The sequence below is a fragment of the Mus musculus genome, chromosome 2 (assembly GCF_000001635.26).
Source record: "Mus musculus strain C57BL/6J chromosome 2, GRCm38.p6 C57BL/6J".
In the NCBI taxonomy this organism is placed as follows: Eukaryota; Metazoa; Chordata; class Mammalia; order Rodentia; family Muridae; genus Mus; species Mus musculus.
Window position 1 is genome coordinate 174,972,630 of NC_000068.7, and position 27,601 is coordinate 175,000,230.

At 41.3% G+C, this 27,601-nt stretch overlaps 2 long non-coding RNA genes across 2 annotated transcripts in view; one reads left to right on the top strand and one right to left on the bottom strand.

Moving 5' to 3' along the window:
- The window catches only part of Gm40017, a 55,988-nt gene extending 54,211 nt beyond the window's left edge, over positions 1-1,777 (top strand). Inside the window, exon 5 of the long non-coding RNA XR_001783598.2 lies at positions 1,455-1,777. This is a non-coding gene — a long non-coding RNA (predicted gene, 40017). The remainder of the gene's footprint in view (positions 1-1,454) is intronic.
- On the bottom strand, positions 996-27,601 carry Gm52571. The gene is made up of 3 exons (XR_003954120.1): positions 24,769-27,601; positions 2,221-2,385; positions 996-1,815 (listed from the first exon to the last, which is right to left on the bottom strand). It is a non-coding gene; the product is annotated as a predicted gene, 52571 (long non-coding RNA).

Below are 27,601 nucleotides of genomic sequence, written 5' to 3' on the forward strand. Positions count from 1 at the left end.
TTTATGGTAGTGAAGACAAACAAAAGACAACAAGTGTTCTGGTCTATGGACAAACTGGAGCTCCTGTGCATTGTTGGTGGATCATGAGAGGATCCGATAACTATAGAAAGTGGTATGGTGACATCTAAAGGACTGCTAACAACAGAATTAACATGGTAACCCACAGTTCTGCTTAAAAGAACTGAAAACCAAGTGTCATATAGCTTTCCACACCCAGGCTCATCACAACTGTATTCTCAAGACCTTGAAGTAGAAGCAGCCAGAGTTCCTTTAGAGAGGTGAAGCAAAACATGATCTATGCAGATATCATAATATCAGTCATGACACTGGCCATAAAGTGGATGAACTCTGAAGTCTCTCCATTTTTTTATTGCTGTGAAAAAACACCAAACAAAAGCAACATAAAGAAATGTTTATTGGGGACTTATACTTTCAAGGTAAATACAATAAGTGTTTGTGGCCATTGTTGGAGGATATTCAATCACATGGTGAACCTCAAGATTGTGAAAAATACTTGTTTCTTGTTGTGCTGTGGCTCAGCTCTAGCATACAACTTTAATACTAAGTAAGAGCTTTCTGTAAACAGGAGTAAATAAAGTAGACCATAGGTTAATATGTAAGCAAGTTGCCAGTTGAGAGGAAATGAACACAGGATGTGGAAAGGAAAGGCATTAGTTGAAGAGTATTTAGCACAGTTTGGAGGAGGGGAAAGGGCCCTTTTCCTCTGGAAAGTCAGTTGAGGAAGTTAAGCTTGGTTCTTTCTCTGCCTCTCTGGTCTTGAAGGCATTCACAACTTCATCAGCCTCCTCAGTCTTCATTGGTAAAACTGAATGTCTGGGAAGTTGTTGTTGTTATTGTTTTTAACAAAACCAAACCAAAGGATCATAATGGCAGGAAATGTGGCAATCAGTAGGTTGCATGGAGTTGCCTTAGTAGGTAGACATTACATCTTGATCTACTATCAAAGTAGAAAAGAAGGACAAGCTAGGAAAAAAAAAACACTCAGATTTGTTGGGTTTAGGAAAACCTCAAAGTCTGCCTTCCACCACTGACACACCTCCTGTAACAGGGCCACATCCCTAATCCTTCCTAAATTTCCCACCATCTAGGGACCAAGTATTCAAACATATAAGTGTATTGCAATGATTCTCATTCAAAACCCCTGGAGGTCCTTATGCTAAGTGAATTGAGCCTGCCACTAAATGAACAACAAACACTTCTTGATCCTTAGAGCTAGCAAATACACAGATTTGGAGTCAAGAAGAGGAGACAATAATTGGTTGAGTAAAGTAAATTTAATGTTTCCATAAACACAAAGTATATGTTTGAAAGACCAATTATGGATTCAAGGTGAATCTTATCACCACAAAAGACCCAGATTAAAAATACTTTTCCCAGATTGAAAACTATAATTAAGAAAAATACCTCACAGTACCCAACTCTTTCTGTTTCAGCTAATTCCAGATGTGTTCAATTTGACTGACAAGAATACCTAGCACAGCAGACAAGACAGAACACCTGCAAAAGATTCTTCCTGTGATGAGTAAGGAGAGCACAGGAGCCATTTCCAAAGCAACGCCTTTCTTCAAGTGTGGGAGTATTGAGATTTTACTCAGGGAATCTAGACACATTTACACATAAGTTTGCCTACTCCTATGAAAGTTAAGTTAAATTCTTTTCTGAAGATGGTCAAATGTAAAAGCTGAGATATTGAAGGGCATTCTTACCTCATAGTCATCCAGAATCATCCATAAATTATAAAAATGTTGGACATAAATGCATCTGGAAAGATCCTCTTGGATTACAAGGTCTTAGCTGTAAATCAAGGGAAAGGTGAGAACTCATATTTTGAACTCCACGAAAGTGGGAGCTTGCAATATGGACGTGTTCAGAAGAGATTAAAGCCTGAAAATGCACCCAAGTGTTGCACCTCTTCCAAAAAAGGCAGACCTGTGTTCCTTCCCAAACAGTTCCACAAACTAGGAAACATGTATACAAACCTATGAGTCTATGGGAGCCATATTAATTTAACTACCATCTGTTTCCTCAAACGTGAAAACACCTGTTTATCTAACATGACTACCATATCCTAAAGAGAGCCTATTATGCTTTCAACACACAATGTCACAAAAGAAGCCTTACCAGAAAGAATCAGAGCATTATAAACAATGAACAGAACAAACAAGACCAAAATTCACCAGGGAATCCATCAAAACTTACAGTTTCTTGTTCAGCAACTTGAGGTTATGATGATATTGCCTTAGCCACAATGTCTTAGGAATTCCCACTCTTCTAGCTCTGTCACCTGAAGCACACACAGCTTTGTTTCCTCAAAGTCACCATCTTCTTTCAGCTTTCCTCAAAGCTGGTGTTTGTATCTCAAATCTGTAATGTATAGTACTGTCTCTTATATTATTGAAAGTAGGTTAGTGGGCTAAGGGATCATTCAGTTGTTGTTAAGAGCACTGCTCAAACCCATTTCACTTCCTAGCACTCAAATGGCAGTTCACTAGTCTGTAGCTACACTTCTATGAAAATACTTGAGTATAAGCTGGTACCTGGCATTGACTTGGATGGTTACATAAGTGATACATTTGCTCTAAGTCCTGACATCTAGATTTAAGATTAATGATATCAAAGTGTACTTCTGTTGCCAAGGACCAAGCCTGGGCTTGGAGGGTAGTAGAGGGAGAAGGGGTATCTGGGAGCATGAAAACAAAGACTGGTCCTCAAATCCTGTGTTCAAGCTTTGGCTCCTCAATTCGGGACCCTGTGATCCATCCAATAGCTGACTGTGAGCATCCACTTTTGTTCCCAATTCTAAGAAGGGGCAAAGTGTCCACACTTTGGTCTTTGTTCTTCTTGAGTTTCATGTATTTCGAAAATTGTATCTTATATCTTGGGTATTCTAAGTTTCTGGGATATTATCTACTTATCAGTGAGTACATATCATGTGAGTTCTTTTGTGATTGAGTTACCTCACTCAGGATGATGCCCTCCAGGTTCATCCATTTGCCTAGGAACTTCTCCACATCCTCTCCAGCATCTGCCGTCATCTGAATTTTTGATCTTAGCCATTCTGACTGGTGTGAGGTGGAATCTCAGGGTTTTTTTGATTTGCATTTCCCTGATGATTAAGGATATTGAACATTTTTTCAGGTGCTTCTCAACCATTCGGTATTCCTTAGGTGAGAATTCTTTGTTTAGCTCTGAGCCCCATTTTTTAATGGGGTTATTGGATTTTTCTGGAGTCCACCTTCTTGAGTTCTTTATATATATACTGGATATTATTCCCCTCTCTGATTTAGTAAAGGTAAAGATCCTTTCCCAATCTGTTGGTGGCCTTTTTGTCTTATTGACAGTATCTTTTGCCTTGCAGGAGCTTTGCAATTTAGTGAGGTCCCATTTGTCAATTCTCGATCTTATAGCACAAGCCATTGTTGTTCTATTTAGGAATTTTTCCCCTGTACCCATACATTCGAGGGTTTTTTCCTACTTTCTCGTCTATAAGTTTCAGTGTCTCTGGTTTTATGTGGAGTTCCTTAATCCACTTAGATTTGACCTTAGTACAAGGAGACAGGAATGGATCAATTCGCATTCTTCTACATTATAAAGGCCAGTTGTGCCAACACCATTTGTTGAAAATGCTGTCTTTTTTCCACTGGATGTTTTTTGCACCCTTGTCAAATATCAAGTGACCATAGGTGTGTGAGTTCATTTCTGAATCCCTTTTTTGTTTTGTTTTGTTTTTTTTTTTTTTTTTGAGACAGGATTTCTATGTATACCCCTGGCTGTCCTGGAACTCACTCTGTAGACCAGGCTGACCTCAAACTCAGAAATCTGCCTGCCTCTGCCTCCCAAGTGCTGGGATTAAAGGCATGTACCACCATGCCCCATTTCTGGGTCTTCAATTCTATTCCATTGGTCTACTTGTCTGTCGCTATACCAGTACCATGCAGTTTTTTATCACAATTGCTCTGTAGTACAGCTTTAGGTCAGGCATGGTGATTCTACCAGAGGTTCTTTTATCCTTGAGAAGAGTGTGTGCTTACCTAGGTTTTTTGTTATTCCAGATGAATTTGCAGATTGACCTTTCTAATTTGTTCAAGAATTGAGTTGGAATTTTGATGGAGATTGCATTGAATTTGTAGATTGCTTTTGGCAAGATAGCCATTTTTACAATGTTGATCCTGCCAATCCATGAGCATGGGAGATCTTTCAGGCAAGGATGTGGAGAAAGAGGAACACTCATCCATTGTTGGTAGGATTGCAAGCTTGTACAACCACTCTGGAAATCAGTCCAGCGGTTCCTCAGAAAATTGGACATAGTACTACCAGAGGATCCTGCAATACCACTCCTGGGCATATATCCAGATGATGTTCCAACCGGTAAGAAGACCACATGCTCCACTATGTTCATAGCAGCCTTATTTATAATAGCCAGAAGGTGGAAAGAACCCAGATGCCCCTCAACAGAGGAATGGATACAGAAAAATGTGGTACATTTACACAATGGAGTACTACTCAGCTATTAAAAAGAATGATTTTATGAAATTCCTAGGCAAATGGATGGACCTGGAAAGCATCATCCTGAATGAGGTAACCCAATCACAAAAGAACTCACACAATATGTAGTCACTGATAAGTGGATATTAGCCTAGAAATTTAGACTACCCAAGATATAAGATACAATTTGCTAAACGCATGAAACTCAAGAAGAACAAAGACCAAAGTGTGGACACTTTGCCTCTTCTTAGAATTGGGAACCAAACACCCATGGAAAGAGTTACAGAGACAAAGTTTGGAGCTGAGACGAAAGGATGGACCATCTAGAGACTGCCATATCCGGGAATCCATCCAATAATCAGCCTCCAAACGCTGACACCAATACATATACTAGCAAGATTTTGCTGAAAGGACCCAGATATGGCTGTCTCTTGTGAGACTATGCCGGGGCCTGGCAAACACAGAAGTTGATGCTCACAGTCAGCTATTGGATGGGCCCAATGGAGGAGCTAGAGAAAGTACCCAAGGAGCTAAAGGGATCTGCAACCCTATATGTGGAACAACAATATGAACTAACCAGTAGCCCCCCCGGAGCTCGTGTGTCTAGCTGCATATGAATCAGAAGATGGCCTAGTCAGCCATCAGTGGAAAGAGAGGCCCATTGGTCGTGCAAACTTTATATGCCTCAATACAGGGGAACCCCAGGACCAAGAAGTGGGATTGGGTGGGTAGGGGAGTGGGTGGGGGGAGTGTGTGGGGGACTTTTGGGATAGCGTTGGAAATGTAAATGAAATAAATACCCAATAAAAAAAATCTGCAGTTCATAAAACCTACCATGCCGGGCAATGATGGTGCATACTTTTAGTCCCAGCACTCGGGGGCAGAGGAAGGCAGGTTTCCCAACGGAAGAACTGTCTGTTCTACCAAGTGAATCCAGGATAGCCAGGGCTACACAGAGAAACCCTGTCTCGAAAATAACAAAATAAATAAATAAAACATACCATCAACAGTGGAAAGAATTCATACTATGTAAATCTCAAGATTATAGAGGAAAAACAAGTCAAAATGACAAGCTGTCCTTTAACTTGGGCCATTAGAGAAAACCACCATAGTTAACAATATTGAATTAATCATATTTTATCTTTAGGATTAATTTGGAGCTGGAAATAAAAAATAGTCTTTAAATGGCCCTTAACAAATATAATTGTGATTGTTTATCTTTGTTGTTATTTTTCAGACAGGGCCTTATTTAGAATACCAGCTGAACTAGAGACACTAAATAAATGATAATTAACAACATTTATTGAATATGTAATACAGAGTAGTGTGATGCCCCAGTGTAAGGGTATGGCAGGGTGTGGATGCAGGAGTGAATGGCTGGGGAACACCCTCATAGAAGAGGGAAGGGAGGACATAGGAGACTGGGGGAAGGGAACTGGGAAAGGGGATAGCATTTGAAATGTAATTGAAATGTAAATAAAATATTCAATAAAAAAAGTGAGCTGTCAAAAAAAAAGGGGGGTAGTACATATTTAATCCTGTGCTTTTGGGCCTCCATTCCTTACATGAGTCTTCAATAGAAGATGGAGGTGAAATGTTATTTGGTATTGATTGGGTTATAAGTAAAGGAGAATGTTCTAAAAAGGATTGCTTTTAAACGGAAGTTGATAATTGTCAATCTTCGGATCACTCCTAATTTCAAAGGTATGGGACAGATCATACTGACCTAGAGATAGTTTCAAAGATATTCCTCCCTGTTTTCTATAGTTGGAAGGGATGATATTCTGTGTTCTGATTTTCCATGGAACTGTTTTCTTGTAATGTTATATAAACAAATAGATGACTTAAGTATTAATGACAGTGTGATAAGAATTCCTAAAATTATATCAGTGATTATTAAACTCTTTTATGATCGGACGGCTGTTAGGTAAATTTCTGATATTCAAAAGTGCAAAGAGAACTCCGCCAGTCTCCCAAGCGTCACCAATTAATTGCTCTTAGATAGTAATCAGGCTTTCTCCTACTCAGAGCACATTCCAAGAGGTTGTAAAACAATTTACCAAAGGTCATAAAAAGGAAACTAATGATTTATTATAGGTGCTAGGCTAGAAGATGAAATATGGGCTGTGTTTATCTGTGCAAAACTTTACTAATAACTTAGTTATGGTTTTAAACCTTCGGTGAATCTGTGAATCTGAATCAGGCGATGGATAGCTAGCCATTAGTAATTACTCCTAATGGTATGCATGTAACCATTCTCTGTTGTAAACTTCTTTCTCAATTTTTTTTTTTTTAGTCTTCTCAGCTTTTGAAAGGATTCTTCTTTTTTTGTCCCTCTATAGAGTTTTTTTTTATTACGTATTTTCTTCAATTACATTTCCAATGCTATCTCAAAAGTCCCCCACCCCCCCCAACTCCCCTACCCACCCATTCCCATTTTTTTTGTGTGTGAACTTGTAGTGAACTCTGTAACATGTGATCAGGTATTCTGAAAGATGTATAAGTACAGAGGACAAAGAGATAAGGAAAAGAGAAAGAAGTTTTTTGCCCTTCCCCACTTAGGATCTTTTTGCTTTTCCTCTTAGATAGCTTTCATAGGTAACTTTTGACAACTTAGTAGTAAACTCCATAACCACTTCTTTGAGTGTCCCATTTACTTCCTTTGACTTCTGACTTGCAGGCTAACACTTAGAGCCCAGCAGTTCCTTCTGAGATAGATCAAAGGCCACACTGCTTAATCCTCTGCTGTTAGGCTACAGGTGATAATCACAGAAGCCATCAGTGTTCTACCCTCAGAAAGAGCAAGAAAGTTTTTAGGCTCAGATGCTCAAAGCAAGTATTAACTACATGGCGTAAGGAAAGCCTGAGCTACACATGTTGCTCTAAACTGACAGATATATAATCTCTTTAGAAATAGGAGTGAAATTATTGACTTCTGGGAAACACTGGAGAATAGAAAGAAGAGATCAGAGCACCTATGCATAGAGAAAATGAAATTTAAAAAGTAATACCAAAAAGTGGCTTGTTAAAAAGATAAATATAATTGAAAAAATATATCACTGTACTGATTTGAAAAAGGTCAGGCCCTTCGTGGTACAAGGAATGGCATTAATGGGATAGTGTTTGACCTTGCCCCTAAGTGCTTTGTTAACTACTGAGATCTATAATCTGACACACACAGCTACAGCTAATGGCGTGTGTTTTACATTTCTGAGCTCAATTAAATATGTCAACAAGGATTGCACATATTTACATAATACAGATCCAAAAATGGGAATTCATTACCCACTGGCTCAAGCTAACCTGCCCAAATAAAACACCCTCCAATCTAGGTTTACTAAATTACATCCATACATGGATACAGTCTGTGAAATTACAAAATCATTCTCACTCCCTGAATCAGGTCCTTCTCCATAACAGTGACCCCTGCACACACTCCCTTTCCCTTTGGTCTGTGACCTAGCTCTTGTCAGCACTGCTTTACCTGACAGTGTACACAGTAAGCTGTTCCTCTGGTTCTCATCCTGCCAAGTATATTTCCACACACAAACCCCTGCCACAAAGGTTTAGTCCAGATGCTGCCAGATAAAGTTATTTAGAGGCTACAGCCGGGTCCAAGGAGAGACTAGGTCCACAAAGGAGCACACAGGTGGCCCCATATGCCTGGCTGATGCTTACCATCCATGCGCTGGAAAGACCTACTACGCAGGCATCCTTTGCTAAGAAGCTTGCTCCCCATCTTTACAGGAGATGACTTTGCACTTACCATGTCTGAAATTCTGACCTTGTCTGAGCTACCTCGCAGCACTCAATGAAGACAGTAAGAACACAACACATAGAAACACTCAGGTCACCTGAGTTACAGAGAGGAACTCGAGGGCATAGTACCAGGAAGAGCCACCTCCTCTTCTGACTGGCAGCTCCGTGTGGGGATTCTGATGGCTACTGAGTCTTGAGTGACATGAGCACCACCCTTAGGGTTAGAGTGTGTTGAAAGGACACAGCTTAGTGGTTCCAGCCTGGGCCAATCCTTTTTCAGATCTGCGGCTTTGTAGGACAGTAGCAGTAGTGAGTCTCCTCCAATAGCTGATCTGTCTGTTCTCCCGCCAATTCCTTGGGAGGGGCTAAGATTCCAGATCAATGCTGCTTATCTGCCTGCTTCTCCCCTTTGTGGGCAGTGCCCTTTGTTCACTGCTGTGCAAATTTTGATCTTGCCTGAACTCAAAGCACTGCACTCAGGAGGCACTTCTTCTTCCTCCTAGAATCAAGCTGAATAGCTTACATAGCCCATCAATCAACTTACATTGGAGTCTCCAATGTGTCCCACAAGTGGATGGTTGCCCAGAATATTAGCAATTAAAGAAATTAAAGAGAGATTTTAGGAAACAAGGATTTTTTCTGTGGCTTCTGACTGGGTTCAGGTCCACTGCATGTATGTTCCACGTGATGGTTATGAGCTAGCTTCAGAACAGAGCAGGAAGCACATAACAGACACGGTGGCTTTGCGGACTTTCCTGGCCTTCGTGGGCATAAGGCATGGATGGAGAACCAAAATACAGAGGCTGAATAAACATACAAATAAATTTCTTTGAGAGAGAGAGAGAGAGAGAGAGAGAGAGAGAGAGAGAGAGAGAGAGAGAGTTAGTTGAGGGAGGGAGGTGGTAGGGAGAGAACATATTGAGACACTCAGCAAAGCATTACTTCAAACCCACTACTTAGAACACAGAGGCTGGGAGATTACTGAGTTTTAGGATAGCCAGTGCTGCAAAATCAACATGCACACACATATACTGACAGAGGAGAGAGGGGGAGGGAGAGAGAGGGGGGAGAGTGGAGGGGAGAGGGGGGAGAGAAAGAGAAAGAGAGAGGGAGGGGAAAGGAAGAAGGAGAAGGAGAATAAAGAGAGAGTATAGGTAAGAGAGAAGATAGAGAGGAAAAGAAAAACAAAATGAATAACTAAGATAATGAAAGCACTGAAGAATTGGGACAATACAATAATTCTTACAGTCATTTCAGTTGTTTAGAATTAGTACCTTACAATCATCTTCAAAATGAATATTGCCAAGCATGGTAGTATGTGCTATCAATCCCAGAAGTTTGGAGGCAAATTCGTATTCCTGAATTCCGGCCACACTGGTCTCCATAGTCACTTTCATAATACAACCCATTTCAAAAAGGCCTAGTTTTTAAAAGGGTAGATATGTTTACACTGTCAAGAACCAGGAAGAAATGACCAAAATGATGTGAAGTAAAAATGTATTTTATTTCCAGGTCAATCTTGCATTCTCCTCTGAATTAGGAGAGATATTCAGCCCAAAGTACAGAGTAACTTTTTGTAGTCAAATTCAAGGGTAAGATGCATGCTAATTATCACAAACTGGAATTGCTTTGCACTTAGTAATACAATTAAAATCTGCAGTTTTAAAAACATACCATGAACAGTCGAAGCAATTTATACTGTGTAAATCTCAAGATTATAGAGGAAAAACAAGTCAAAATGATAAGTTGGCCTTTAACTTGGGACATGATTAGAGAAAACACCATTATTAACAATATAGAATTAATCAAATTTTATCATTAGGATTAATTTGGAACAGAAAATAAAAAATAGTTCTTCACAGGCCCTTAAAGATATAACTGTGATGTTTATCGTTGATGTTGTTCTTGAGAGAGTGCCTTATTTAGAATGTCATCCCAACTTGATTCACTAAATATACCATAATTTACAATATTTATTGTATGTATAATAAAGAGTAGTATAATGCCCCAGTGTAAGTGAGTGCCAGGGCAAGGAGGCAGGAGTGAGTGGTTGGAGGAACACCCTCAAAGAAACAGGGGTAGAGGTAGGGAATAGTGAATTGGGAGGAGAGAACTGAGAGAGGGGATAACATTTGAAATGTAAATAAAGAAAATATTCAATAAAAAATAAGGAGCTGTCAATGAAAGAAGGAGTAGTATGTGTGTAATCCTATGCTTTTGGGCCTCAATTCTTCACATGAATCTTCAACACAAGATGGAGTTGAACCTTTATTTGGTATTGGTTGGGATATAAGTAAAGGAGAATGTTCTTAAAATGGTTGCTTTTTCAGAGAAATATATAATTGTCAATCTTGGAATCACTGATAATTTCAACGGCATGGAACATATCATAGTGCTCTAGAGATAGTTGGAATAGTGTTCCTCCCTGTTTTCTTTAGTTAGAAGTGGTGTTTTTTCTGTGTTCTGATTTTCTATGCAACTCTTTTGTATATTTATTTTCTATTGATATCATAAAACACACCATAGACAAAAGAAATTATAATTGAAGGCATCATTTTGGGCTTACAGTTCCAAAGCATTAGAGTCAATAGTGGCAGTGTAAACACATGACATCCAGTAAAGCTGAGAGCTCATATTTTGAACCTGAGACAAGAGGTAGCTAGCAAAGTGAGCATGGTCAGAAGATATTAAAACCTGAATATGCACCCATATGACACATCTTTCCAAAAGGCCACACCTGTGCTCCTTTGAAAACAGTCTGACCAACTAAAAAAATAAGTATTGAAACATATAAGTCTATGGGAGTCATTCTCATTTAACTGTCACATGTTTTTTCAAAAGTCAAAACTACTTTTTATCTGTCCACACTGTACCATATGCTTAAGAGAGATTGTTATATTTCATAAATCCAATGTCACAAAAGAAACAATCCTTAGCAGAAATAATCAGAACATAGGAAAAAATGAACTGACCAAATGAGACCAAAATTTAACAGTGAAAACAACAAAACTTATAACTTCCAGTTCAGCACCTTGGGATTATGGTTTAATTGCCTTAACCACAAGGTTTTAGGTACTCCCACTTCTCCAGCTATGTCACTTGCAGCAAACATAGCTGTTGGGAGCCGCGCCCACATTCGCCGTTACAAGATGGCGCTGACAGCTGTGTTCTAAGTGGTAAACAAATAATCTGCGCATGTGCCAAGGGTATCTTATGACTACTTGTGCTCTGCCTTCCCCGTGACGTCAACTCGGCCGATGGGCTGCAGCCAATCAGGGAGTGACACGTCCGAGGCGAAGGAGAATGCTCCTTAAGAGGGACGGGGTTTCGTTTTCTCTCTCTCTTGCTTCTTGCTCTCTTGCTTCTTGCTCTCTTGCTTCTTACACCCTTGCTCCTGAAGATGTAAGAAATAAAGCTTTGCCGCAGAAGATTCTGGTCTGTGGTGTTCTTCCTGGCCGGTCGTGAGAACGCGTCTAATAACAATTGGTGCCGAATTCCGGGACGAGAAAAAACTCGGGACTGGCGCAAGGAAGATCCCTCATTCCAGAACCAGAACTGCGGGTCGCGGTAATAAAGGTTCCCGTAAAGCAGACTGTTAAGAAGGATTCAACTGTATGAATTCAGAACTTTTCAGCTGGGGAACGAGAGTACCAGTGAGTACAGCTTTACGAGGTAAGTCTGATCTTAAACTTTCTAACGAAATTCAAGACAGTCTATCAGAAGTAAAGTGGAATATGTTTGGCCTTGAATTTTTTCTGGTGTTAGGAGCCCTTTTGTTCCTTTTCACATGTTATCAAGTGGTTAAGATAGGGCGGATTCTAGATGAAATTCAGGACAAGCTATCAGAAGTAAAGTGGGGAGAGAGAGTAGGAACAAAGAGGAAATATGGTACACAAAATAAGTATACAGGCCTTTCCAAGGGTCTTGAACCCGAGGAAAAGTTAAGGTTAGGTAGAAATACCTGGAGAGAGATTAGAAGAAAAAGAGGAAAAAGAGAAAAGAAGAAAGATCAATTAGCGGAGGTCTCTAGAAAAAGGAGCCTGTGCTCATCGCTGGATGGGCTCGGGAAGCCAGCTCTTAGTAGCTCTGAAGCAGGTGAAGAATCCTCCTCTGAGGAAACAGACTGGGAGGAAGAAGCAGCCCATTACCAGCCAGCTAATTGGTCAAGAAAAAAGCCAAAAGCGGCTGGCGAAGGCCAGTTTGCTGATTGGCCTCAGGGCAGTCGGCTTCAAGGTCCGCCCTATGCGGAGTCCCCGCCCTGCGTAGTGCGTCAGCAATGCGCAGAGAGGCAGTGCGCAGAGAGGCAGTGCGCAGACTCATTCATTCCCAGAGAGGAACAAAGGAAAATACAACAGGCATTTCCGGTCTTTGAAGGAGCCGAGGGTGGGCGTGTCCACGCTCCGGTAAAATACTTACAAATTAAAGAAATTGCCGAGTCAGTTCGTAAATACGGAACCAATGCTAATTTTACCTTGGTGCAGTTAGACAGGCTCGCTGGCATGGCACTAACTCCTGCCGACTGGCAAACGGTTGTAAAAGCCGCTCTCCCTAGTATGGGCAAATATATGGAATGGAGAGCGCTTTGGCACGAAGCTGCACAAGCGCAGGCCCGAGCAAACGCAGCTGCTTTGACTCCAGAGCAGAGAGATTGGACTTTTGACTTGTTAACGGGTCAGGGAGCTTATTCTGCTGATCAGACAAACTACCATTGGGGAGCTTATGCCCAGATTTCTTCCACGGCTATTAGGGCCTGGAAGGCGCTCTCTCGAGCAGGTGAAACCACTGGTCAGTTAACAAAGATAATCCAGGGACCTCAGGAATCCTTCTCAGATTTTGTGGCCAGAATGACAGAGGCAGCAGAGCGTATTTTTGGAGAGTCAGAGCAAGCTGCGCCTCTGATAGAACAGCTAATCTATGAGCAAGCCACAAAGGAGTGCCGAGCGGCCATAGCCCCAAGAAAGAACAAAGGCTTACAAGACTGGCTCAGGGTCTGTCGAGAGCTTGGGGGACCTCTCACCAATGCAGGCTTAGCGGCCGCCATCCTCCAATCTCAGAACCGCTCCATGAGCAGAAATGATCAGAGGACATGTTTTAACTGCGGAAAGCCTGGGCATTTTAAGAAAGATTGCAGAGCTCCAGATAAACAGGGAGGGACTCTCACTCTTTGCTCTAAGTGTGGCAAGGGTTATCATAGAGCTGACCAGTGTCGCTCTGTGAGGGATATAAAGGGCAGAATTCTTCCCCCACCTGATAGTCAATCAACTGATGTGCCAAAAAACGGGTCATCGGGCCCTCGGTCCCAGGGCCCTCAAAGATATGGGAACCGGTTTGTCAGGACCCAGGAAGCAGTCAGAGAGGCGACCCAGGAAGACCCACAAGGGTGGACCTGCGTGCCGCCTCCGACTTCCTATTAATGCCTCAAATGAGTATTCAGCCGGTGCCAGTGGAGCCTATACCATCCTTGCCCCCGGGAACCATGGGCCTTATTCTCGGCCGGGGTTCACTCACCTTGCAGGGCTTAGTAGTCCACCCTGGAGTTATGGATTGTCAACATTCCCCTGAAATACAGGTCCTGTGCTCAAGCCCTAAAGGCGTTTTTTCTATTAGTAAAGGAGATAGGATAGCTCAGCTGCTGCTCCTCCCTGATAATACCAGGGAAAAATCTGCAGGACCTGAGATAAAGAAAATGGGCTCCTCAGGAAATGATTCTGCCTATTTGGTTGTATCTTTAAATGATAGACCTAAGCTCCGCCTTAAGATTAATGGAAAAGAGTTTGAAGGCATCCTTGATACCGGAGCAGATAAAAGTATAATCTCTACACATTGGTGGCCCAAAGCATGGCCCACCACAGAGTCATCTCATTCATTACAGGGCCTAGGATATCAATCATGTCCCACTATAAGCTCCATTGCCTTGACGTGGGAATCCTCTGAAGGGCAGCAAGGGAAATTCATACCTTATGTGCTCCCACTCCCGGTTAACCTCTGGGGAAGGGATATTATGCAGCATTTGGGCCTTATTTTGTCCAATGAAAACGCCCCATCGGGAGGGTATTCAACTAAAGCAAAAAATATCATGGCAAAGATGGGTTATAAAGAAGGAAAAGGGTTAGGACATCAAGAACAGGGAAGGATAGAGCCCATCTCACCTAATGGAAACCAAGACAGACAGGGTCTGGGTTTTCCTTAGCGGCCATTGGGGCAGCACGACCCATACCATGGAAAACAGGGGACCCAGTGTGGGTTCCTCAATGGCACCTATCCTCTGAAAAACTAGAAGCTGTGATTCAACTGGTAGAGGAACAATTAAAATTAGGCCATATTGAACCCTCTACCTCACCTTGGAATACTCCAATTTTTGTAATTAAGAAAAAGTCAGGAAAGTGGAGACTGCTCCATGACCTCAGAGCCATTAATGAGCAAATGAACTTATTTGGCCCAGTACAGAGGGGTCTCCCTGTACTTTCCGCCTTACCACGTGGCTGGAATTTAATTATTATAGATATTAAAGATTGTTTCTTTTCTATACCTTTGTGTCCAAGGGATAGGCCCAGATTTGCCTTTACCATCCCCTCTATTAATCACATGGAACCTGATAAGAGGTATCAATGGAAGGTCTTACCACAGGGAATGTCCAATAGTCCTACTATGTGTCAACTTTATGTACAAGAAGCTCTTTTGCCAGTGAGGGAACAATTCCCCTCTTTAATTTTGCTCCTTTACATGGATGACATCCTCCTGTGCCATAAAGACCTTACCATGCTACAAAAGGCATATCCTTTTCTACTTAAAACTTTAAGTCAGTGGGGTTTACAGATAGCCACAGAAAAGGTCCAAATTTCTGATACAGGACAATTCTTGGGCTCTGTGGTGTCCCCAGATAAGATTGTGCCCCAAAAGGTAGAGATAAGAAGAGATCACCTCCATACCTTAAATGATTTTCAAAAGCTGTTGGGAGATATTAATTGGCTTAGACCTTTTTTAAAGATTCCTTCCGCTGAGTTAAGGCCTTTGTTTAGTATTTTAGAAGGAGATCCTCATATCTCCTCCCCTAGGACTCTTACTCTAGCTGCTAACCAGGCCTTACAAAAAGTGGAAAAGGCCTTACAGAATGCACAATTACAACGTATTGAGGATTCGCAACCTTTCAGTTTGTGTGTCTTTAAGACAGCACAATTGCCAACTGCAGTTTTGTGGCAGAATGGGCCATTGTTGTGGATCCATCCAAACGTATCCCCAGCTAAAATAATAGATTGGTATCCTGATGCAATTGCACAGCTTGCCCTTAAAGGCCTAAAAGCAGCAATCACCCACTTTGGGCAAAGTCCATATCTTTTAATTGTACCTTATACCGCTGCACAGGTTCAAACCTTGGCAGCCGCATCTAATGATTGGGCAGTTTTAGTTACCTCCTTTTCAGGAAAAATAGATAACCATTATCCAAAGCATCCAATCTTACAGTTTGCCCAAAATCAATCTGTTGTGTTTCCACAAATAACAGTAAGAAACCCACTTAAAAATGGGATTGTGGTATATACTGATGGATCAAAAACTGGCATAGGTGCCTATGTGGCTAATGGTAAAGTGGTATCCAAACAATATAATGAAAATTCACCGCAAGTGGTAGAATGTTTAGTGGTCTTAGAAGTTTTAAAAACCTTTTTAGAACCCCTTAATATTGTGTCAGATTCCTGTTATGTGGTAAATGCAGTAAATCTTTTAGAAGTGGCTGGAGTGATTAAGCCTTCCAGTAGAGTTGCCAATATTTTTCAGCAGATACAATTAGTTTTGTTATCTAGAAGATCTCCTGTTTATATTACTCATGTTAGAGCCCATTCAGGCCTACCTGGCCCCATGGCTCTGGGAAATGATTTGACAGATAAGGCCACTAAAGTGGTGGCTGCTGCCCTATCATCCCCGGTAGAGGCTGCAAGAAATTTTCATAACAATTTTCATGTGACGGCTGAAACATTACGCAGTCGTTTCTCCTTGACAAGAAAAGAAGCCCGTGACATTGTTACTCAATGTCAAAGCTGCTGTGAGTTCTTGCCAGTTCCTCATGTGGGAATTAACCCACGCGGTATTCGACCTCTACAGGTCTGGCAAATGGATGTTACACATGTTTCTGCCTTTGGAAAACTTCAATATCTCCATGTGTCCATTGACACATGTTCTGGCATCATGTTTGCTTCTCCGTTAACTGGAGAAAAAGCCTCACATGTGATTCAACATTGCCTTGAGGCATGGAGTGCTTGGGGGAAACCCAGACTCCTTAAGACTGATAATGGACCAGCTTATACGTCTCAAAAATTTCAGCAGTTCTGCCGTCAGATGGACGTAACCCACCTGACTGGACTTCCATACAACCCTCAAGGACAGGGTATTGTTGAGCGTGCGCATCGCACCCTCAAAGCCTATCTTATAAAACAGAAGAGGGGAACTTTTGAGGAGACTGTACCCCGAGCACCAAGAGTGTCGGTGTCTATGGCACTCTTTACACTCAATTTTTTAAATATTGATGTTCATGGCCATACTGCGGCTGAACGTCATTGTTCAGAGCCAGATAGGCCCAATGAGATGGTTAAATGGAAAAATGTCCTTGATAATAAATGGTATGGCCCGGATCCTATCTTGATAAGATCCAGGGGAGCTGTCTGTGTTTTCCCACAGGATGAAGACAACCCATTTTGGATACCAGAAAGACTCACCCGAAAAATCCAGACTGACCAAGGGAATACTGATGTCCCTCGTCTTGGTGATGTCCAGGGCGTCAATAATAAAGAGAGAGCAGCGTTGGGGGATAATGTCGACATTTCCACTCCCAATGACGGTGATGTATAATGCTCAAGTATTCTCCTGCTTTTTTACCACTAACTAGGAACTGGGTTTGGCCTTAATTCAGACAGCCTTGGCTCTGTCTGGACAGGTCCAGACGACTGACACCATTAACACTTTGTCAGCCTCAGTGACTACAGTCATAGATGAACAGGCCTCAGCTAATGTCAAGATACAGGGAGGTCTCATGCTGGTTAATCAACTCATAGATCTTGTCCAGATACAACTAGATGTATTATGACAAATAACTCAGCAGGGATGTAAACAAAAGTTTCCGGGATTGTGTGTTATTTCCATTCAGTATGTTAAATTTACTAGGGCAGCTAATTTGTCAAAAAGTCTTTTTCAGTATATGTTACAGAATTGGATGGCTGAATTTGAACAGATCCTTCGGGAATTGAGACTTCAGGTCAACTCCACGCGCTTGGACCTGTCCCTGACCAAAGGATTACCCAATTGGATCTCCTCAGCATTTTCTTTCTTTAAAAAATGGGTGGGATTAATATTATTTGGAGATACACTTTGCTGTGGATTAGTGTTGCTTCTTTGATTGGTCTGTAAGCTTAAGGCCCAAACTAGGAGAGACAAGGTGGTTATTGCCCAGGCGCTTGCAGGACTAGAACATGGAGCTTCCCCTGATATATCTATGCTTAGGCAATAGGTCGCTGGCCACTCAGCTCTTATATCCCATGAGGCTAGACTCATTGCACGGGATAGAGTGAGTGTGCTTCAGCAGCCCGAGAGAGTTGCAAGGCTAAGCACTGCAATGGAAAGGCTCTGCGGCATATATGAGCCTATTCTAGGGAGACATGTCATCTTTCATGAAGGTTCAGTGTCCTAGTTCCCTTCCCCCAGGCAAAACGACACGGGAGCAGGTCAGGGTTGCTCTGGGTAAAAGCCTGTGAGCCTAAGAGCTAATCCTGTACATGGCTCCTTTACCTACACACTGGGGATTTGACCTCTATCTCCACTCTCATTAATATGGGTGGCCTATTTGCTCTTATTAAAAGGATAGGGGGAGATGTTGGGAGCCGCGCCCACATTCGCCGTTACAAGATGGCGCTGACAGCTGTGTTCTAAGTGGTAAACAAATAATCTGCGCATGTGCCAAGGGTATCTTATGACTACTTGTGCTCTGCCTTCCCCGTGACGTCAACTCGGCCGATGGGCTGCAGCCAATCAGGGAGTGACACGTCCGAGGCGAAGGAGAATGCTCCTTAAGAGGGACGGGGTTTCGTTTTCTCTCTCTCTTGCTTCTTGCTCTCTTGCTTCTTGCTCTCTTGCTTCTTACACCCTTGCTCCTGAAGATGTAAGAAATAAAGCTTTGCCGCAGAAGATTCTGGTCTGTGGTGTTCTTCCTGGCCGGTCGTGAGAACGCGTCTAATAACACATAGCTTCTTTTCAGCAAGCTCCATTAACCATTTGTAGCTTTCCTCGAAGTTCGTACTTGAATATCTAATATCTCCTTTACAGTATTTTATTTTATTTTATTTTATTTTATTTTATTGAAAGTGGGTTAGTTGGCATGCAGGGATCATTCAGTGGTTAAGAGCACTGTTCAAACCCATTCCTTTTCCTAGGTCTCACATGGCTGATCAACATGTTCTGTAAGTACACTTCCATAAGAACCATAAATCAAAATAGTTGGGTATAAGCTAGTATTGGCATTGCTTTGGATGTTAACATAAATGAGACCTTTCCTATAAGTCCTGATATAGATTAAAAACTTAGTGGCATAAAAATATTCCTCTGTTGCCAAGTTCCAGTCCTGGGCTAGAAGGAGTGTTCTGAGAGAAGGGGTATCTGGGAGCATCAAAAATAAAGGGAAGGCAGTTTATTCATCACTACAAGGTAACAACCTATGCTCTGCTGGAAACAGTTTTCTACCCTGCATTCATTCTGTTCTGTGCTCATTTTATCTGATCTGCCTCTCTGGAGATCTTCAAGCAGCAATCCATGAGAATCTTCTACAAGAAATTCTCTCTTGCTATTCTAAAAAATTCTCTGGGTAGGTCATCTCTTGGAGATCAGAGTCCAGTCTTTTATTTTACATACCAATCCAGTCATTTACTCCAAGTTTCCATTTGATTATCTTAAGAATGTGCATCCCTGAGCACACACCTGATTCTTAGCAGAAAGCAAGTACACATTTTCTTATAAAATTGCAGAAGAATTTAGAGGTCTACCTGCCTCTGTTAAGCACAGATACTAAACTAGCTGAGTGCAACCCAGTCCTGAAATTCCATTTCCAAAACACCTGGGTTAACCTTGATCTGTTCCAGGCTGATATTTAACTCAGGAATCTCTTTGGCTTTGTAAATATAGATAACAGCTATAACAACAAAAATTTATGTGGGTTAAATCTCTTGTGATCACCACTCTCTAAGTCTCATTATCTTCTATATCCTTCCTTAGTATCTGTCTGATAAGTTGGCTCACAGCACACCTACTTTTTTTCCTTTAGATTTGTGAAGCCCCTCATAGTTCAATTTGCATTATTGTTTTTTGAGGAATTACATATTTGGAACCTAAGATCTTAGAGGTCTTTTCCACAGCCTTAATGGCTGTCCTGAAGTTTGCAGCATTTACCATTTTACTGAGACATTAGCCACCCCTTTGCCTCCTGGTCTTGTAGCCATAATGGAGTCATTAATATTAACAGGGAAGACATTCTTTAAAGCAATATTGTAATGGTTTGTATATTCTTGGACCACGGAGTGGCACCATTTGGAGGTGTGGCCTTGTTGGAATAGGTATGACCTGTTTGGAGTATGTGTGTCAGTTGGGTGTGGGCTTAATACTCTCACGCTATGTGCCTGGAAGGCAGTCTTCCACTAGCAGCTGTTGGATGAAGACATAGAACTCTCAGCTCTGCCTGCACCATGACTGCCTGGACGCCACCATGCTCCCACCTTGATGATAATGGACTAAACCTCTGAACCCATAATCCAGCCCCAATTAAATGGGTTTTTTTTTGTTGTTTTTTTATAAGACTTCCTTGGTCATGTTGTCTGTTCATAGCATTAAAACCCTGACTAAGACATCTTGTGTTCTCCTGAAGGGAAGTATTTACAGAGACAAAGTTTGGAGCAGAGGCTGAAAAGATGACCATCCAAGACTGCCCAATCTAGGGATGCATCCCATAAACAACCACCAAAACCAGACACTGCTGTAGATGCCAACAAGAGTTTGCTGACAGGATCCTTCAGTCTTTGCTCCAAACTTTGTCTCTGTAAATCCTTCCACGATTATTTTGTTCTCCCTTCTAAGAACAATTGAAGTATCCACACTTTGGTCTTCCTTCTTCTTGAGTTTTAAGTGTTTTGCAAATAGTATCTTAGGTACTCTGAGATTCTGGGCTAATATCCACTTATCAGTGAGTGTATATCATGTGTGTTATTTTGTGATTGGGTTACCTCACTCAGGGTGATATCCTCCAGATCCATCCATTTGCCTAAGAATTTCATAAAGTCACTGTTTTTAATAGCTGAGTAGTACTCAGTTGTGTAAATGTACCACATTTTCTGTATCCATTCCTCTGTTGAGGGGCATCTGGGTTCTTTCCAGCTTTGGCTATTATAAATAAGGCTGCTATGAACATAGTGGAGTATGTGTCCTTATTACAAATTGGAACATCTTCTGGGTATATGCCCAGGAGTAGTATTATTGGATATTCTGGTAGTACTATAACCACTTTTATGGGGAACCACCAAACTGATTTCCAGAGTGGTTGTAAAAGCTTGATAGCCCACCAGCAATGGAGGAGTGTTCCTCTTTCCCAACATCCTCACCAGCATATGCTATCTCCTGAATTTTTGATCTTAGCCATTCTGACCGGTGTGAGTGGAATCTCAGAGTTGTTTTGATTTACATTTCCCTGATGATTAAGGAATAGAACATTTTTTCATGTGCTTATCATATATTCTGTATTCCTCAGTTGAGAATTCTTTGTTTAGCTTTGTACCCCATTTTTAATAGGGTTATTTAATTTTCTGGAGTCCACCTTCTTGAGTTCTTTAAATATATTGGATATTAGTCCCCTATCTGATTTAATATTGGTAAATATCTTTTCCCAATCTGTTGTCAGACTTTTTGTCTTATTGACAGTGTCCTTTGCCTTACAGAAGCTTTGCAATTTTATGAGGTCCCATTTGTTGATTCTCAATCTTACAGCACAAGCCATTGCTGATCTGTTCAGGAATTTTTGCCTTATGCCCATATCTTTGAGGCTCTTGCACATGTTCCTTTCTATAAGTGTCAGTGTCTCTGGTTTTATGTGGAGTTCCTTGATCCACTTACACCTGAGTTTTGTACAAGGAGATGAGAATGGATAATTTTGCATTCTTCTACATTCTACCCACCACTCGAGGTAGCACCATTTGTTGAAAATGTTTTCCTTTTTCCACTGGATAGTTTTTGCTCCTTTGTCAAAGATCAAGTGACTTCCTCCTTTCCAGTATGAATCCCCTTAATTTCCTTTTATTGCCTAATTGCTCTAGCTAGGATTTCAGGTACTATGTTGAATAGATAGGGAGAGAGTGCGTAGCCTTGTCTAGTCCCTGATTTCAGTGAGATTGCTTCAAGTTTCTCTCCATTTAGTTTGATGTTGGCTACTGGTTTGCAGTATATTGCTTTTATTATGTCTAAGTATGGGCCTTGAATTCTTGATCTTTCCAAGACTTTTATCATGAATGGATGTTGGATTTTGTCAAATGCCTTCTCAGCATCTAATGAGATGATCATGTGGTTTTTGTCTTTGAGTTTGTTTATATAGTGTATTTTGTTGATGGATTTCCATATATTAAACCATCCCTGTGTCTCTGGTATGACGTCTACTTGATCATGAGGGATGATCATGTTGATATTCTTGGATTCTGGCTAAGGGTTTATCTATATTGATGATTTCCTCAAAGAACCAACTCCTGGTTTGGTTGATTCTTTGTATAGTTCTCTTCATTTCCACTTGGTTGATTTCAGCCCTGAGTTTGATTATTTCCTGCCATCTACTCCTCTTGGGTGAATTTGTTTCCTTTTGTTCTAGGGCTTTTAGATGTGCCGTCAAACAGCTGGGGTGTGCTCTCTCTAGTATCTTTTTGTTGGCACTCAGAGCTATGAGTTTTCCTCTTAGGACTGCTTTCATTGTGCCTCATAAGTTTGGGTATGTTGTGGCTTCATTTTCATTAAACTCTAAAACGTCTTTAATTTCTTTAATTCTTCCTTGACCAAGTTATTGAGTAGAGTGTTGTTCAGGTTCCACATGAATGTTAGCTTTCTATTATTTATGTTGTTACTGAAGATCAGCCTTCATCTGTGGTGTTCTGATAGGATGCATGGAATTATTTCAATATTTTTGTTCTGTTGAGGCCTGTTTTGTGACGAGGCCAGTCAGTTTTCTTCAGTTTATGGACAGTTTTGGAGAAGGTACCATGAGGTGCTGAGAAGAAGATAAATCCTTTTGTTTTAGGATGAAATGTTCTAGAGACAATTGTTAAAATTGGTTCATAACTTCTGTTAGTTTCACTGTTTCTCTGTTTAGTTTCCATTTCCAGGATCTGTTCATTGATGAGAGTAGGGTATGAAAGTCCCCCACTATTATTGTGTGAGGTGGGATGTGTGCTTTGAGTTTTAGCAAAGTTTCTTTAATGAATGTGGATGTTCCTGCATTTGGAGCATAGATGTTCAGAATTGAGAGTTCATCTTGGTAAATTTTACCTTTGATGAGTAAGAAATGTCCCTCCTTATCATTTTTGAGAACTATAGGTTAAAAGTCAATTTTATTCAAATGGTCCCAGCTTGTTTCTTGGGACCATTTGCTTGGAAAATTGTTTTCCAGCCTTTTACTCTAAGGTAGTGTCTGTCTTTGTCCTGGAGGTGGGTTTCTGTATCCACCAATATGTTGGGTCCTGCTTATGTAACCTGTCTGTTAGATATTAAGAGATATTAAGAAAAGTAATTGTTGTTTCCTGTTATTTTTATTGTTAGAATTGGTATTCTGTCCTTGTGGCTATGTTCTTTTAGGTTTGTTGAAGGACTACTTTCTTGCTTTTTCTAGGGTGTAGTTTCCATCCTTGTGTTGGAGTTTTATCTTTATTATCCTTTGAAGGGCTGAATTTGTGGAGAGATATTGTGTGAATTTGGTTTTGTCATGGAATACTTTGATTTCTCCATCTATGGTAATTGAGAGTTTTGCTGGGTATAGTAGCCTGGGCTGGCACATGTTTTCTCTTATGGTCTGTATAACATCTGTCCAGGATCTTGTTGCTTTCATAGTCTCTGGTGAGAACTCTGGTGTAATTCTAATAGGTCCGTCTTTATGTTACTTGACCCTTTTCCCTTACTGCTTTTAATATTCTATCGTTATTTAGTGCATTTGTTCTGATTATTTCGTGTAGGGGAGGAATTTCTTTTCCGGTCCAGTGTATTATGAGTTCTGTAGGATTCATGTATGTTCCTGGGCATCTCTTTCTTTAGGTTAGGGATGTTTTCTTCTATAATTTTGTTGAAGATATTTACTGGCCCATTAAGTTGAAAATCTTCATTCGCATCTATAACTATTATCCTTAGGTTTGGTCTTCTCATTGTGTCCTGGATTTCCTGGCAGTTTTGGGTTAGGATCTTTTTGCATTTTACACATCCTTTTATTTTTCTGTCCATGTTTTCTAAGGAATCTTCTACACCTGAGATTCTCTCTTCCATCACTTGTTTTCTGTTGGTGATGCTCAAATCTATGACTCATGATTTCTTTCCTAGGATTTCTATCTCCAGAGCTGTCTCCCTTTGGGTTTTATTGTTTCTACTTCCATTTTTAGGTCTTGGATGGTTTTGTTTAATTCCTTCACCTGTTTATTTGCGTTTTCCTGTATTTCCTTAAGGGATTTTTGTGTTTCCTATTTAATGACTTCTAGCGGTTTAACTGTGTTGTCCTGTTTTTCTTTAAGGGAATTATTAATGTCCTTCTTAAAATCCTTTACCAGCATCAAGAGATATGGTTTGTTGGGTTATCCAGGGTTTGCTGTGGTGGGATTACAGGTTTCTGATGATGCCAAGTGTTTTTGGTTTCTGTTGGTAAGATTCTTATGTTTGCCTTTTGCCATCTGGTAATCTCTGGTGTTAGATGTTCTAGCTGTCTCTGATTGGAGCTTGTTCCTTCTGTGTGTCTGTTAGCCTCTGTCAGTACTCCTGGGAGACCAGCTCTCTCCTGAGTTCCTGGGTCAGAGCACTCCCTACAGGCCAACTCTCCTCTGTCAGGAAAGGTGCACAGAGGACTGAGGATCAGCTCCACCTCCTGGCTGAGGATGAAGGACTGAAGGGATCCTGTCCAAGAACCTCTTTTCCTTCTGCAGCCCACGTGCTCTCCTGTGTGGACCTGCCTCAAAGACACCCTGGATAGAAAATCAGCAATAGCATTTCTACAAACCAGGAGAAGCCTGGTAAAAAGAGAGCCCCAAAATCAATCCAGGCATATATAGTCAACAAAATTTTGTCCCCAAAGTACTCTTTGAGTCATCTCTTTAATCACTCAGGGCCCGTTTTTTCATTTATTTTTAAAGGTTCTTAATGGTTAGACTTTCTTTTTAGTTCTTTGTACATTCTATCTATGATTCTCTTTCAGATGAGCATCTGGCAGAGAGGCCTCTCCTGTCTTGTAAGCCTCTCCTCTTCACTCACCTGACACTTCAGTGTTCAGCTGCATATGGTCCCCTTTGTCAGTAATTGCTCTCATCCTCTGCTGCACAAGGGTCTTGTTTAGAAATTCCTCTCCTGTACTTCTGTGTTGATGCAGAGTCGTTGATATTTCTGGTGCAGCCTTGGAGTACAAAGTCCTGTGTTGATGTCCTTGATCCAATTGGAATTAAGTTCTGTGCAGGAAGAAAAGATTGGCTTCTTTTTCGTGAATATTGATTTTCAGTGTATGGGTGCATGTAGGAATGTTAATGACTGTGAGGATGTGTTTTTGCATGTGTGTGGAGATGTATGTGATCCTGTTTGTATTTGAGCATGTAGGAAGGGTGCATGTGTATGTGTGAGCACAGGGTTTGCACATGCATATGCATGTGTGTGTGTGTGTGTGTGTGTGTGTGCATGTATGTGTGTCATCTGGTGTTTGTGCATGTGAGTGTGAGCAAATGTGCTTGGGTTACTTGTGTGAATGTGTGTATGAGAATATGGGGGAGTGCATGTGTGAATGTCTGTCTGTGAAGTTGTTGCAGGGGTGCATTTGTGTTTGTGTGAGCATGTGAGGGAAAGAGTTTCTTGTGTGTATGTGTTTGTATGTGTGTGGAAGGGAGCATGTGTGCAAGTCAGGGTCAGGTATGTGGTGTGCATTTTTGTTTTAGCATGTTTATGTGCATGTATGTATGCATATGTGGGTGTGAGCTTGTGACTGAGAATGGGACATGCATGTGTGTATGTTTCTGCATGTGACAGTTGAATAAGCATGTGCATGTATGTCTGTGTGAGAGCATGTGAGTGGGGTTCATGTATGAATGTGTGTGTGTCTGTGTGTGTGTGTATGTGTGTGTATGTGTGTGTGTGTGTGTGTGTGTGTGTGTGTGTGTGTGTGTGTCTTTGTCAGAGATAATGTGACCTTATGCGGTTATATCTGGATCTTCTATTCCAGTGGTTCAATCCGTGTCTGGTTATGTGTCAGTACCATTCTGATTTTTATTACTTCAGCTTTATAGCATAATTTGAAATCAAGTATGGTGATGACCTGCAATATGTTCGAACACAGGGGTATTTTGAACAAATAAAATCACTGGTAGATTTTCTAATTAATAAGTTAAATGAATTATTTGAAAACACAGAAACCTTTAAAATAGTTTTATTTCACACCTTGTTTCTAGCTGGTACCACCTGCATGAGGCAACCAAAAATATTGAGCAATATTTGAGGTCGCCACAAGAGGGCCACCGAAACCTTCCTGACTTGTGGGATTCTCAGGGAATGGGAGAGTGGGGGGTGAGGGGGGAATGGCAAGCTCGCTTTTTGAGAAGCCCCTGCTTTGTTTTTCTTTGGACAAATTCTGTCACTTTTGCCCTTGTCCTTCCTGCATCCACTTTTCATCTTAGACAGGCACATCCTTGAAGTCTGTACATTAGCACCAGCTCTGATGTCTCAACACTGAGGTGGGATCCTGGCTCCATGGCAGTGACAGTTCACAAGATGTCACAGGAGCTTCTCATGTGTCAACTACCCAAGGCAGTGACCCTGGACAATGATTACAGCAAGTTTTTAATGGGGTGTTTGTTGTTAAATGTATCCTGGGGAGATGGGAAGGAACTTCTTTTCCTTCCTGATAGAGCATGTTGAGAGATAGGAGATGGCTCCACCCAAGTACTGCTTTGGAGCATCAGTGGGTTTTCTTGTTGCTGCGAATAAATACCCAACAAAAATATTTTAGGATTATGGGAAGGAAAGGTTTATCTTGGCCCATGATTTTCGGAAGTCCATCATGGTGAGAAAGGCAGTGTTGGAAGTGGGAGACAGGATGGGGAGGACAGTGAGATAGCTGGGAGGAGGGGGGGCAAGTGATTAAGAAGGGAACTAGTGGGAAGAGGGAGGCAGGAGGGGAGAGGGAGCTAGGTAGGAGTGGAATGCATGATTTGGAGTTGAAAGTATCCTGTCACATTTCATCTTTTGTCCTGACATAGGGAGATTAAAAAGTGTTCCTCTCATTTTTCACCTTAGCTGGGCCAAGATTTGGAGCCATTTCATTCTGGGTGCTTTGATCTTTTTTTTTTTTAGCTTCTCTCAAACTCCCCAAAACAACCAAAACTTTGTCTCTGAAGTGATTTCAAGCCCAGTGAATGGGAGAGAAATTATTATTGAGCTTTTCAGATTATGGTTGACATAGTCAGCTAGCTGAGTTACTAACAAAGCAACCCAATATGGGGGATGACTTGGAGGAGTTGAATCCCTGGAGTTTGCTATACTGCTTGCAGGCAGTGCTACCAGGGAGTCATCTCTCCCTTAGAAACTGGTTCTTGCTTATACAACCCCACTGGTAACACTGTGAGTCCCATAACCTCCTTTGAGTTAGTTTCAGATTGGAGGTAGTATACAGTTGTAGGTCAAGCCAGGGTTAGCATAGTAGGAATCTGCTGTTTCCTGGCTGCAGAAATGAATGATGCCTGACAGAGAGTAAGACTGAGGGAAGCTGTCCATCAAGAGATAGACTAGTGAGATGTGTGCACTTGGCATTCTTTGGACAATACCTTTCATGTAATATATACTTTATGTTTCATTTCTTAAAATCCTCAAAAGAGAAACAAAATGTTTAAATTTATTGGTACGTCTCAATGCTATTCTTACAATAAAATACCCTAGGAAAAGCAAATGGGAAAGAAAGGGTCATCTTAGCTCATAGGTCCGTGGTATGGTCCATGATGGTATAATGTTGTGGTGTCAAGAGCCTGCGACAAGAGTGCACACCTGGGCTGGTGAGATGGGTCAGTGGGTAAGAGCACCCGACTGCTCTTCAGAAGGTCCGAATTTCAAA